We start from the raw sequence: 13,616 nt of genomic DNA, 5'->3' as shown, positions 1-13,616 counted from the left end.
GCTGTTCCCCCAGGCAAGAGACATTCGGTCAGAAGGACGCAAAAGGGCTCGTCCTTCAGGGGGTGGAGAGGACGGGTCTTGACTTCCCAAGCATTTCCTCCCGTTCCTTGCGCTGCCTTGTCTGGTGGCCGTTCTGCCGGTGAGGGTGGAAGGGCCGAAGGCGCTGGCTGTGGCCCTACAGCCGACGGCGCCCGCGTGGGCCGCGGGTCTTGCTAAATCGCTTGGGCCAGCCGGCGGTGGGGTCGGGCTGGTACGAGGGGAGCCCCGCGGAGCAGCACGGCGCGCGGGCTTGCAAACCGAGCAGAGCGAGCCGTGGGTCCAGGTGCCAGAAAGTGCAAATCTGAACCTAAATCGCAATCCAAACTTTCCCAAAGGGAATGTTTAGATTCAAGACCATCTCTTAAAATAAATAATGAATAAATAAGGTCCCGTATAGATTCGTAACTGTGTCACTTTATTAACACTATAGATTTTTCAAACACGGAGGGGTTGTAAGAATTACATATACATTTCATTAGTAGGGAATTTATGACTACAAGATTGCACTTAAGGTTTGTGCTAACGCTTTATTCACCCTTTTGACCCAGTCCCTTTACTATATGCTGCCCCAATATTATTTTTCATAAGTCAGGAAACGTTTTCCATATGTTTTGCAGCATTATCCAAAGGGAGTTTGCAGCTGTACTGTTCCTACTTTATCATGTTCGTACTGACTGAAGTGCAGACCCCTCCTAGTGACAGTACCCATCTGAAAGATCATAACAACGCATTTTTGGCACATTATTGTTCTACTTTTGTGTCAAGCCTCCCCCACGGAACAAAATTGTTTCACAGTTTTTATTAAAATTTACTATAAATGAACAGCTGAAAAAATAAACAGAAAAGTCTGTGTGTATCTTATTTACTGTCATCACAAAAAGAATATCTGTGCGGGAACATTATAACATAACCTAACAGCCAAAACTAACTTACAGAAATAAGCAGAGACATTAGGAAGGTTGAAGGCCACAGAAGTTCATTATTTTCAGTAAGCTTAAAAGGCAACAAAGCGGGTGGGGGACGAAGAAAAAAAAAAGGACACAAAGAAAGTTATGAAGCTACGTGGGAGCAGGGGAACTGCAGGAGGGGGGAGCTAAAATAGGAACGTATGTGGCGTAAGGCAAAAACAGCAGTGAATGCAGAGATATCTTAATTATAGCGCCTTTCTGCAGAGAAGAAACACCACCGTGTTTAGTCCTCTTATGGCAAAACGTATTGACCTGAAGAGCGCTAAATAAAAGCCCGTCCGTGAGTTATTTCAGCTGACTGTGGCTCTCCGCCGCTTGCTAGCCGGAGCCCCTCTGCGGGGAGCGGGAGTTTGCTCCCGCGGCGTGTCGTCCAGGCGCTGTGCTCAGCTTTGACGGGGAGCCGTTCGGGGGAGGCTTTTTTTGCTGATGTGCCACGGGCCAAGCTCAGATCTGGTCTAAGAAGCTGCAGCTCCCCGACGGCTTCGTGCCTCGCTGCGTCTCTGCGTGCTTTCACCAGATCTGAATTTGATCCGCTCTATATGTTTCAGTGGAAAGAGATTTCTAATTGTAACTGGAAGCAGATATATCCAAGGAATCAGTTTTAGTAAATCCCGCTGGACTCTGTCGTGGCAGAGAGACAGTATAAATGCTCCCCAGGAGCCTGCTAATGAAATGCCTGGCAGAGCCAAAAAGGGCAAAGAAAAAATAGAAATCACAGCTGCAATATCAGCTTGAATAATAGAGCTAGGAACCGGAGAGTAATAAAAGATGAGCAAGAGGTCAGAAATAACACAATATGAAGGCAAAAGGAAGGAGAGGAATGCTTTCCAAAGTGTGAGGCAGAGCAGAAAAGAAACCCTCTGGGTCCTGTGAAAGGCTGACGTGAACGGGTTAAATGTGCAAAACTAAAAAACTACAGTGCAGACAACAGTTAATTAATTACAAGAATTACGTGCACTGTAATTTTAATCCTTCTCAGCTTCATACTGAGAACATTTCATGTAGCATCTGCTTTGGAGGCCAGATCTTCAATTCTAACTCCTAAAATTTGTCCGAAAAATTAGCAGATGCTTAAGTTTGTTGTGATACCAGTGCTGTTTTGAAGGCTCAGCCACCCTTTTTCCCCACAGAGGGAGGCACTGTGAATCGCGGGAAAGGCGCTGCGCTTGCTGGCAGGGGCTGGAGGTGCTTTCCTCCGTAAGATCCAGCTCCATAACGAGGAATTAATCAGGTTTTCTATGAGACGGCTGTAGCCGGTGCAAAATACATGTTTTTCTACAGCTCAAAGGTGAACACCAAGTCTGTTCTCCTACAAGTTTTCCATGGAACGGCCTGAATTATCTGGCCAGAAATGACATCCATCTCTCAGAGAGGTGCTGTTACCTTGCTGTTCTGTTTTCTTTGAGTATATTTGTATATTGAGCTCTCTTTAAATCGATAATTACTTAGATGCCAGCCATATCAGAAAGTGTGTGATCGGACTGTGGAAAAACAAGAATACTGCTTGAGTTGTCACTGGGTTATGGAAAATACTGGTTATTCTGGGGATTCTGGGAAAAAAAAAATCTTATAAGAAATAATAGCCCAGAGCTTGAGAATGAAGATAGATACCATGATTCTCAGCTTCAGTGAAAAGGGAATTGTCCATTATTATTAGCTAGTCATATCCCATACGATCGATATTCTCTGACTCCATTGGATCCGTGGGAATTCGTGGATCTTGGTCTTTCCTGTTGTCTGTGCTTCTAAGCAGTAAATCAAATGTCAGCTGCTTAAGTTTAGTCTTTGCATAAAGAGTTACAGCAGGTTTGTGCAAAAGTATACTCCAGGCCAAGTAAAATGAAAATGCTTTTTTTAATTCATAATTTGCAGCCACTGTGGAAATTGTTTATTCTGAAAACAGCAGAATTTTTATTTTTTTCCCCTCAAATTAAACTAAAAGAACTAGCATAAGAAGTCTGGAGAGATGAAGGGGAGTGAATGTTATAAAACGTTCTTCAAGTTAATTAATGTATTTTATTTCATCTTCTGTGATCAGCTAATCATTTCTTCATATTTATTCTACATTTATAACTCAGAGGTGTTTGGGAAGGACAAAAGCATAGAATTTATTTAAGGTTTCAAAGTATTATTTTAAAATTAAAGTATTATTTTAACCTTATTAACAGAATTTATGAAGAAGTTGTTTCTGAAGCATTCAATTTTTTAACGGCAGTGCAAGAACAAAGCCTATTACAGAAAGAGAGAGCATTTAAAAGCAGAAAGCTTCCAGACTTGAGACTTAAAATGAACAGACGTACAAAATGTTTTATAAATACATACACTGAAATTTATGCCTGACTGTGACTTGCTATTCAAAAATACTGATTTGGTATAGCAAAATTGTCAACCTCAAACTAACTTATGAAATTCCAGTAAGTGGGATACATGGGCACGGCTTTGTCGGGCAAGCCTTGGTTTTTAAAAAAAAAAAAGGTGAAATAAGTCGTGGTGCCGTGTACCTGTGTAAAGGCACCTCATTACCTCCCAGCTTGGGGAAACAGCTAGAGAAGGAAAGGGGCTAAAAGCGAAATGTCTCTCTGAGACAGCTGTTGCTGGAGACAGCGGGGCAGACGCGGTCCTGGTGTGGGGAAAGGCCCTGTCGGCCCAGCAGAAGGGAAGGAGAAACCGGGAAGCGACTGTTCCAGGTAACGGTGACTCCCATGAGTTTTACACACGTTACACATCCATTTCCAAAGGGAACGTGCAGAAACAGTTCTGCCCTTCGCTACCCAGGGGTATTACTTTAATCCCAGAGAGCTACAAACACCCACTCCTTTTAGGGGAAGGCAACTAATTCTTTTGGGGCAGGCAGAAGGTTTGCGTTCTGAGTTTTTTCCTGTATGCTATATATGATGAGCCCTCTTTGCATTTTAATTAGTGCAAAAGACCATAGTTTTGCACTGTATAGCTAAAGTAATGATTCGATACTTGGATTATAAAGAGCATAAAGCTTTGTTTTTCTTATCTATATCTATCATGCTTTACATCAGGTCATTTGGTACGGGTTCTTTATTCCTCTTTCTCTGTTTTCCCTCTAATAGCAAGAACCGATACAGGAAGCTGTAAGTTCCTTTTATATGAATGAATTGCAAAACTTGTGCATATGAAGTCAGGCTACCACACATACTTGTGTACTGATATCTTGTGTGCTATTTTGAATGCTATCAAAGTTTAAATCCCAATAAATTGCTTTAAAATCAAATCATCATGCCATTCAAACAGATTTGCCAGACCATGTCTTGGGCATTTTTTTTTCCACCCTACTAATAACCCCATTGCTTTGGGTGGGCTCTGCCTCCCGGGGCACCCATGGCCGGATGCCCACCAGCACGGTCCCAGTGTGATGTGGCCCTGAGGCGCTCCAGCAACACGAGCTGCTCCTGAGACGGTCTTCTTTTACATCATTTTTTGAGATCTTTGCAGCTGTTAATAAGGCTTCTGAGGTCTAAATGTGGTATAGGAAAAGAAGGTATTCTGATGTATACGTATAATGCGAGTGGCTTGGAGTCGGTGTCCCAGTTTCTGCTGCAGGCGTTATGAAAACCTAAAGCAGGTTATCAGAGAACTGATGTGCCACAGCAGGCAGCAAGTCAGGCTGGTACCTGAGCATCTTTAGAAAAATAGTAGCTGCAGAAACCCTACTTTTGAATGTTAAAAGCGTGCCATGGAAATGGGATACAATGGAAGACAAAATCATACAGAAATCTTGAGCCAAAAATGAGGAAAAAAAAAAAAAAAAGAGTTTACTTAGTGGCCATGAGTCAATGCTTGGTATATGAACAAAAATGTAAAAGATCTTTATTAGATCGGAGAAATCTGACATGGTTTTGAGGCTTAGAGTCTAAATAATAATCTGAAAGCAAATACATTATCTGATCCAAGAAAAGTATTTTTTATAGCTTTGAGGGAAATCATTTTAAAATTAAGGAATGAAAGCCTGTTCTGTTCTTAAATTGGATAAATAAATACCTGATCGATGCCAATTATCAGAAAACTATTTGGATATTTTATTGTCTTTGCATGACTAATCTGGGTTATGGATGTCATGAAAGTTATGGGTTTTTTTTACAAGATATGGACTAGTTTTAACAGGTATTGAAAATGGTTTCTATTTAGTATAAATATATTTAAAAGCAGTCAGAATAATAAGAAATCATACAAATAACTCTTGTAGTGAACAGAATAGACCCATAAGTGGCTCACAGCTGAAAACTTTAGGCAGTGGTTTGAAAGGTTGTCTGAAAGGGTCTACTTCCATGTCCTGTACATTTGTGAAAACATATACAGAAGACACAAAGGGGTTTTTCTTTTTTATTTTATTTCATGTATTTATTTTAAGAAAGTTAAAAGCTAGAATTGTATATTTAATTAAAAGCCCTAATACTGTAGACTTTATAGCCTTGTTACTCAACTTTGAGCTCCATGACAGAGTGCCAGGACCAACACATAAAAAGGACCATTTGATAGATGAGAATCAGAGGGAAGGAAAGAAGTATATTATATGTGTGAGGAATTTGTCAGCCTTCTCTGATGCTGTCTTTCAGCTAAAGGCATACCTCAGCTGATGAAGAGAGAGGCTGGTGTGGGAGGAGAGAGAAGAGGATGCCGATGGGTGCAGAGCAGCAGTAGAACTTTGTTTTTTTTCACTGGATGGTCAAAAAAGGGACCATCACAGCCAATTTTGCTGGGTGCTGATTTAACTGGACCCTGAAAAATCCCTCTGTCTTCATCTAAATCACACACACTGCAATTTCCCAAGCTTCCAGGATATTTTTAAAGTCTGCCGACAAAACAAAACAAAACAAAAATGGAGCTTCATCAATCTCTTGGGGGACAAGACTTGGTAAAGATCAGGACAGTAATAATTATTCTTAGTGAAACAAACTCAAGTTTCAATATAATTTATTTTTTCTTCTTAGGCTTTTTTTTCATAGGCTTAAGCAGCAAAAAAAGATGTCTGTTCTACTCAGAAAAGAGTCCGTGCTACGATCTTTACAGTGTCCTGGACATACTGTAATATCTCAAACCAAGCAGTGTGCAAACATACTTACTTCATTGTGTTAATTAAGTTCTGAATCTCCATAATGTTAAGAGATTGTCTACTTAGCTAAGTTTAGCATTTGACTTTGATATGCTGGAAAGTGATCTGCCATTGTAGAGTTTAAAGGAATCTGCTGTTTATCAGGTCCATAAAATAGGATCTTTGTGCGTGTTTTTGTCTTTGTAAAAGAGGGAACATACTGTTTCAAAAAATTATGTTATTGGAGCAAACATCAAATGCCTTATTTACTCATTCTCCCCTGGTGGAGGATGACTTGGGGAACTTGAGTGGTTTCTGCCCACAGGTCAGATTCGTGTATGCGGGTCTATACAGTTTGGTACCTGTTTCTAAAAAGCCAAGTAGACAGCCTCTAGGAAAACAGTGGCTGCAGAAACCCGACCTTTGGATGTTAAGCATGCCATGGAATGGGATACAACGGAAGAATCCTTCTGCTCAGCCAGCACGTGAACTGTTCCCTCCGGAAGATGGAATAAGCCTGCAATAAGAGAGTACTGCCTTTTTCTTAGCTTCATTTTCTAAGTCACTAGAAAAGGCAATGAAAGACAAATGGGCTTCAAGGGCTAAGGCTGGCTGGAAGAGAACTGGGAAGGATAGTTGGGAAGAGGCAGGACTGACAAGGGAATTTTTCTGCGTTACCAGTTCCTTTAGTCGTGAGGTCGCATCTTCTAGCATAAACCCTAGCATAGGGTCAGTGGTGGTTCTTTACCCACCTGCACTGGTATACATCTTCAAGGATCCCGTAGGAAAAATATGGATAGATTATTGTACCTGCTTCACAGAAAATGTGACAGAAGAGGGGTATTAGTGTACAACTTTTTGTAACATGCTATTAAGACAAGTTAGGTGGAGAGAGCATAAACTATGATTTTTAAATCTGTAGATTCAACTTCTAAGCCCATTGGAAAGTGCTGCTATTTCACCTGAGCTTTTGAAGTGACTTTCACAGGTTCTTAGATCATGCGTGAAGCCAGGAATTAATTCACATAGACGTCTGTAAGTTGCTGAACCACGGTACCTGAATGCGGGACACATTTACAGTTATCTTTTGGACATGGATACAAACATATGTTTGCATAATGTGCTAGGTTTGCACACAGGATACTACACTGTATAATGATTTGGGTAGTTTTGCTCTATAAGAGTTTTTGTAATTATTTTCTACTTTTATAAGTAAAGATGAGCGTGCTGTAACTGTGTACTGCATGTATTATCACATCATGCAAAAAAAAAATATTCCACAGGAAGGGGCTGTAGTTGGAGCATTTTCCCCTGGTTAATTCAGTTCCTCTGAAGGAGATCATAGCTTGCTCTCCACCTATATTAGGAGCTATATTCATCCAGGAGAATGAAATGGTTTCCACATAGCATCACAGATTACGATGGTTTTACTGGATATTACACATCACAAAATAGCTGTGCTTTTTTAACAAGCTAGTGATCCTTTAAGGAGGTAAAACACTATCGCAAAAGCGCTAAAGCAAAATATAGAGCAGGAAGACCACTGGGATTATCTTCTGAATGTTTAAAATGGATGACTGGTCTTACAAATTGTTTATGATTGTAAAATCTGAAGCTGTGGTAAAAGGATTGCTGCACTAATTGATTTTTTTAATATGATTATATTTGCCACTGAGTGATCTTTATTTGTCATTATGGTGCAATTCATTGGTATTTCATCAGGAACTATTGCGACTGATGCCTTTCATTACTTAAAGCTACAGAAGTACAACTTTTAGGGAATTTTTGTTTTAACTACCGTTGCAGTTTTCTTTCAAATACAGGGTGATGCTGTAGAAACCTCTGACCCAAAAGAAAAGGATACAGTGAAAACCACAGAAGCAAGCCCTCCAGCAGCTGTCAGATAAACACTCTTCATTTGCAAACACCAGCCTGTGAATCCCCATTTTTTTAATAGTATTTTAAAATATATATATATATATATACACACACACACACACACACATATAATGTACGTGTGTGTGTGTGTGTGTATTTATTTATATTTATATACATCATTAAAAACATGTAGAAGAACAGCTGAGCAGTTACAGGTTCATCCCACACTGCTTCTCCAGTGACTTCATTGGGAGGTATGTTTGTTTAAACGACATGAAACTGGGTCCAAGGTAATCTTCAAGCTTTGACCCAAATCCACAGAAGTAATTACTAGTAGACAAAAATAAGTATCTGTGCTAATATGCTAACCTCACATAACTGGCTGCTGTGTGCTGGGGATTTTTTAGCATGAGAACATAATATGCCAGCCTAAATCTCTAGCCTTAAATATGTAATTCTTTATTAAATGTAATAATACAAGCCAGGTGTCATCTTAACTAAACCTGGTTAAGAAGTTGACGTCCTGTACTTATTTCTTGCACTCCTCCCATCTTTTCCACTCCCCACATGTGTCCCACATACTTAATGACATATGAAATAAATAGCAATAAAAGTTTCACTTAGGCCAAAGAATCAAGGAAGTTTATTAAAGTCAGAAAATCTGGACTGATGCCCTGGCTTTTATTCATGTAACTTTGCTTAGCCAAAACAGCTTCTTAATGCCAAAACAGAGGTTACAGAAGATCATGATGTAGTAGCACGAGCAGTTTGCATGTGTTTCGCAAGAGCCCTTTCCACTGCTTCAACACATTTCAGTGGTTTCATGTAATTTGTACATTTATGACTGAAGAGTGAAAAGGTGTGGTGGAGTAGATTTTCGGGTAGCTTTGGTACTTTTTTGTCTGTTTCAAAATATCAGAAGGTGCATTAGACCTAACTTTTCAGGACAGTAATACGTTCGTATTTATTTCGGAAAGTACCCATAAAACCCACTGCTGGACCAGCCTTAGGGGCAAAGGGACGATTTTGTCCCATAGGCAGCAGCAACAGCCACCCCAAAACCTAGAAAAGCAAACGCTGGCTCCGTGAGGGAGCCCTGCGTGCCTGGAGGTTTTCTCCCCTCCGCAGGCGTGGGGAGACCTTTGGAGCTTTTCTGGGCTCTCTACATCGCCGTAGCCACGAGTTGACTCTTGTATGAAAGGAGGTGGAAGGTGAAGCATTCACTGTGACTACTGGGCCGTTGTGCTTAAATTTGGCTGAGGTGCCGGCTCCTTTCTCTTCCTGTGGGCTTATGCCTGTGTTATCTGCTGCGGCAGGGAGGACGTTTCTGCTATACTTCACCTGAAGCAGCCCCCAATAGCTGACAGATGAGAAAACCCTGTCGGCAGCTCTATAATGCTTCCAGGAAGATCTGGAGGGAAATGCAGAAAAGTTACCAACAGTCATGTAAAAGGAATCCTACTTCCAGTGCACAGCAGAAATCACATGCCTGTACTGAACAGGTAAAAGGTTTGCAACACTGTGGATTTGGAAGTGCAGCCAGGATGACTATGAGGACCACAAAATACAGCTCTTTTTGCTTCTGCCAATGTCATCAAATAAAGAATTTGGACCTGAAATTACTTCTAAGTGGATCAAAAAACACAGGTGACAGACCAAGCAGCTGATGCAGCACGGACAGCCACTGCGTGGTCATCTGACACCTGGCAGATGTGCAGAGCCAGCCCCAAGGAGCTCGTGCAACTGCTTGCAGCGCCCGCCAGCACCCACAGGCTGCTGCTGAAGAAATATCATCCACTGGTGTCTCAGGACAAACTGCTTCTTATCATACATTTTAAAGCAATGCGTAATTGCTTTATTTTGTTGTGGTTCTGTTATTGGTCACATCTGTCCATATTCCTCAGGCTATTAACAAACCCAGCATAGCTACACACACAAACACGTTTGCAGAAAGGCTGAGCAGCTCCTATCATATGGTCTTTATTTAGAGCCAGATTTTCAAAAAGTCTCGCCACACCAGGTGTCCAGCTCCCTGAAACCTGTCTGCTCACTCGGCTGCCCCAATACGAGCTGACATTCTGCGCTCAGCTGCGATTGCTGGGTCTTTCGAAAAACGCGCAGTGCTGCGCAGCAGGCTTGCAACCCTTCGTCCAGACACCCATCTGCCCTCCCTCCCAGGCCTTTATCAGGCTCAGTAATGTGAAAACTAACAACACTTTATTTTCTTTCTGCTGACGTGGCTCACTGGAGAGAGTCAATGGACAAGCAGAATTGTGCAAGACATCTGCAGCACCTCTGTCATGCTTCTGATATTGTTCCATATGTCTTTATGCTGAGGTCTCTAGCTGTTTAGTGTAGTAATAACACAATTTGATTAGCCCAGCAGCTACGCTTAGAAGGATGATGACAGAAGAGAGTCTATCCCAGCCTTTTGGATGAGTAATCTAAACTTCTGGAAAGTTGTTTGGTTTTCCACCATGAAAGTACATACAGAACTCACTAAATAGCCGTAAATTCATCTTAGATATACTTGACACATATTTTGTGCTTCTTGAAAACTCCTGTTGGATAATTCGCAGAGAATCATTTTAGAAATTTATAACAACTGCAGGACTTGTTTCTTGGTTTGCTGCCTATTTTATTCATAGTATAGATATTCTTTCTTTCTTTTGAATAGCAGCTAATACATCTCTATGAATAAAAAAATTGCTGCATAACAAGCAATGTGGATTACAAAGATTATGTTATTTCTGCAATTAAACAGTAAGGTCCTAATCTTACAATCCTTATGGAAACAGAACTGCACTGAAAGTGCAGTGGCAAAGGAAACACTGAGCACTGGACACATATTAATTTGACTTAACATTTGGCAGAGATTCTACCTCTCCTTGGTGTATTAGTGTGCATGGACTGCACTTGATTAATAAGAAATCGATGACCTCCCCATGCAATACAGACAACAACATGTATATTAGCACATAGGCTACCTCCAAAGTATTTGTTCTGTAAATGAGTACGAAACCTTCAAACAGCAGCTTGGTGTGATTTTAGACAAAACAAGCCTGATGTATTAAGCGTTTAACTGTATTAAATGCCTTTTTCCTGTTTACATAATGATATGCTGTGTTTATCTTACAAGCACTGTAAAAATATTAGTTAGCAGTCATAAATATAGTCCTGATAAAATGATACTACTTTTGAGAACTGCTAATCTGTGCTAATGCCATTTTGGTAAGGGTCCTGTAACAGCTGTTAGGATTTTGTCCCCTGTAGGTCAGAGAGAGAAGATGGGAAAATCCTTAATAAAATGTTGTTAGAAGCTACAGGTGGGAAATAAAGAAGCTCTTGTGACCTGTAATCTTATTCCCTCATAAAGTCACGGAGTGCACAGCAGCTTCTGTGGCTGAAATTAGACAACACGCTAGTGGCTTTTCAATCTCAACTTTTGCAGCTCAGTTATATCATTTTTGGTGAAGAACAAATGAAGGATACAGCAAGCACTGTCCCTTACCTTCCTGGCTCTTTTTAATAAGCACATTCAACAGCATGAGCTACTCTGTCTTAAATGACTTACTATACATCCATGCATCGGAAAAAAAATACAGTGATGTTTATCTTCTGTATACACTGCACTGTCAGATTTTAATTAACTTTCAGCCTCAGGTAAAGAAAATACACTAATTTTAATAGTCTTATAATTACTATGGGCCAGATTACACCACCCAAATGCAGCCAGACGGGTACCCTGCCTTGCAAAGAGCCTCCCTAGCTTCAGTGGGACAAACTATAGAATAAGTGGCTACTTACCTTAAATTTTATGTTCATAATGTAGGATTGCAGGAGGGAAAAGTGGAATGATACAATAGCCAGACGTCAAGAACATACCAGTGAGTGGATTATCTATTACCGAAAGGATTACATTATGCAAAAAAGTATATTTGTATGTTTTACGTTACTACGAGCCTCCTGTGACTGGGTTTTATTTTTCTTTTTACATGGCAGGTACAGTCCATGCATTTTTCTTTATATATTCAATATATGCTCTTTGGATATTATTATTCCTCTGGGAGCATCTTTGTGTCCTTTTATTCATTTCTTCTTTTGGTATCGCCTTTTCCTTTCATCAGAAAGGAACTACAGTACTGTGAAGTATAAAAAAGAATAATTTTTTTTGATTGCTTTATTAAGCCCCCCCAAAAAACAGTGCAGGATAATACACAGGATAATATACAGCTCTGAAGACTTCTGTAGTAATTCTTATTCATTCATATAAGAGAGAAATGTCTTCAAACTTAAACATCTAGGCTATCTGAATAAAAGAGATATGAGGATAGAGTGTGCTTTCCTTTTTTACTTTATCAAAAGTACAAAGCAACTTGTTGAAAAATGCTCACTTAACGTGTTGTATAACACAATCAAATATTTGCAGCTATAAAGTCACAAGAATTTGTTTAAGTGTAATTATATGTGATTACTTATTAGTCAAATGATGGAGGATTGCTGAAATATGATATAGAATGGTATAATTAATTGGCTCCAGACGCAATGAGTTGTCATTTCTGAAAATTTAATGTCATCAAAGCTCCTTTTTTCCGATAGCACTAGGAGCACTATTGCTAATAGACTTCAGAGCTTGAAATAAATAAATCTTTGGAATCCTGTTGCATCTCTTGGGGTGTGACATTTGACAGTCTTTTATAGCGCAGAACGAAACAAGTTTGTGAGCTGGAATTCAATTGTGGTGTATTGATTCCTTGCATCAGTCATTATTCCCTGCTGATTGACAGCTGAAAATTGGTTACGTTAAGTATTTCATATGTTATATTGGCTGACATTTGCTTGCCTGCTCCTGTGTCAATATTGTTGTAAAGATCTCCAGCTCTATGAGATAGCAATATACACTGACTGTGGCTTTTGTGTGATGTTCCAGTGTTTTTCCTGACATAATTTAAGACATATTAAAAACCAGCAGCATCTTCCCTCTTGAGAAGCTTAATGCCAATATTATTGTCTTCCAAGGGAAGATCATGTATGCTCATAATCGGGTGCTAATTTCCACCCCTGCGCTCATGTTTAGGCATTAGGCACTATAACTGTAAAATTGAGCCTGCTTGATTGATTCATGTCAAGCCTCATCTCGGCTCCTGCAGTGGAAGTCATCCAGCTGACCCTTTTTACACTAAAAGAAGAGATTTGTGTTCCTTTCTTTCACCTGGAACCATCAAATTGACTGAATAATCTGTAATACATTAGTGCTGACATTTGTTAGGCAAGAATTAAACAAGACACTGTAATCATTCCCCTGAATAAAAATTGTGTTTGATTTCCAGCAGAGTTCTATTAAAAGAACGGCGCAGTCCAGCTCCTCCAAAGTGGAAAATATCGAATATTTTCTGTGTTAATGAATTGCATTAACACTTTAATGACAGGTGGCTGATTACTGTTTCCTGAGCTGCTCCTACAAATACTGCTGAAGAGGTCTGGCCCTGGCTGTTGTCCTAGTACCTGGCACAAGGATCCCTGTAAGCTCTGAAGAAATCCCTCAGGCTGACGGTTAAAGACACGCAGGTAAAGTTGAAGGGTTGAACTAAACAGGGACAAACGGGAGAACTGTAGTGTTTTATACAGCTAGAGCTGGCCAGGCACCTGGGAGAGGTGCCACCTGCCTT

The sequence above is a fragment of the Rhea pennata genome, chromosome 4 (assembly GCF_028389875.1).
Source record: "Rhea pennata isolate bPtePen1 chromosome 4, bPtePen1.pri, whole genome shotgun sequence".
NCBI classification, from domain to species: domain Eukaryota; kingdom Metazoa; phylum Chordata; class Aves; order Rheiformes; family Rheidae; genus Rhea; species Rhea pennata.
The sequence above is the reverse complement of the archived record's forward strand: the minus strand, read 5'-3'. Positions refer to the sequence as shown.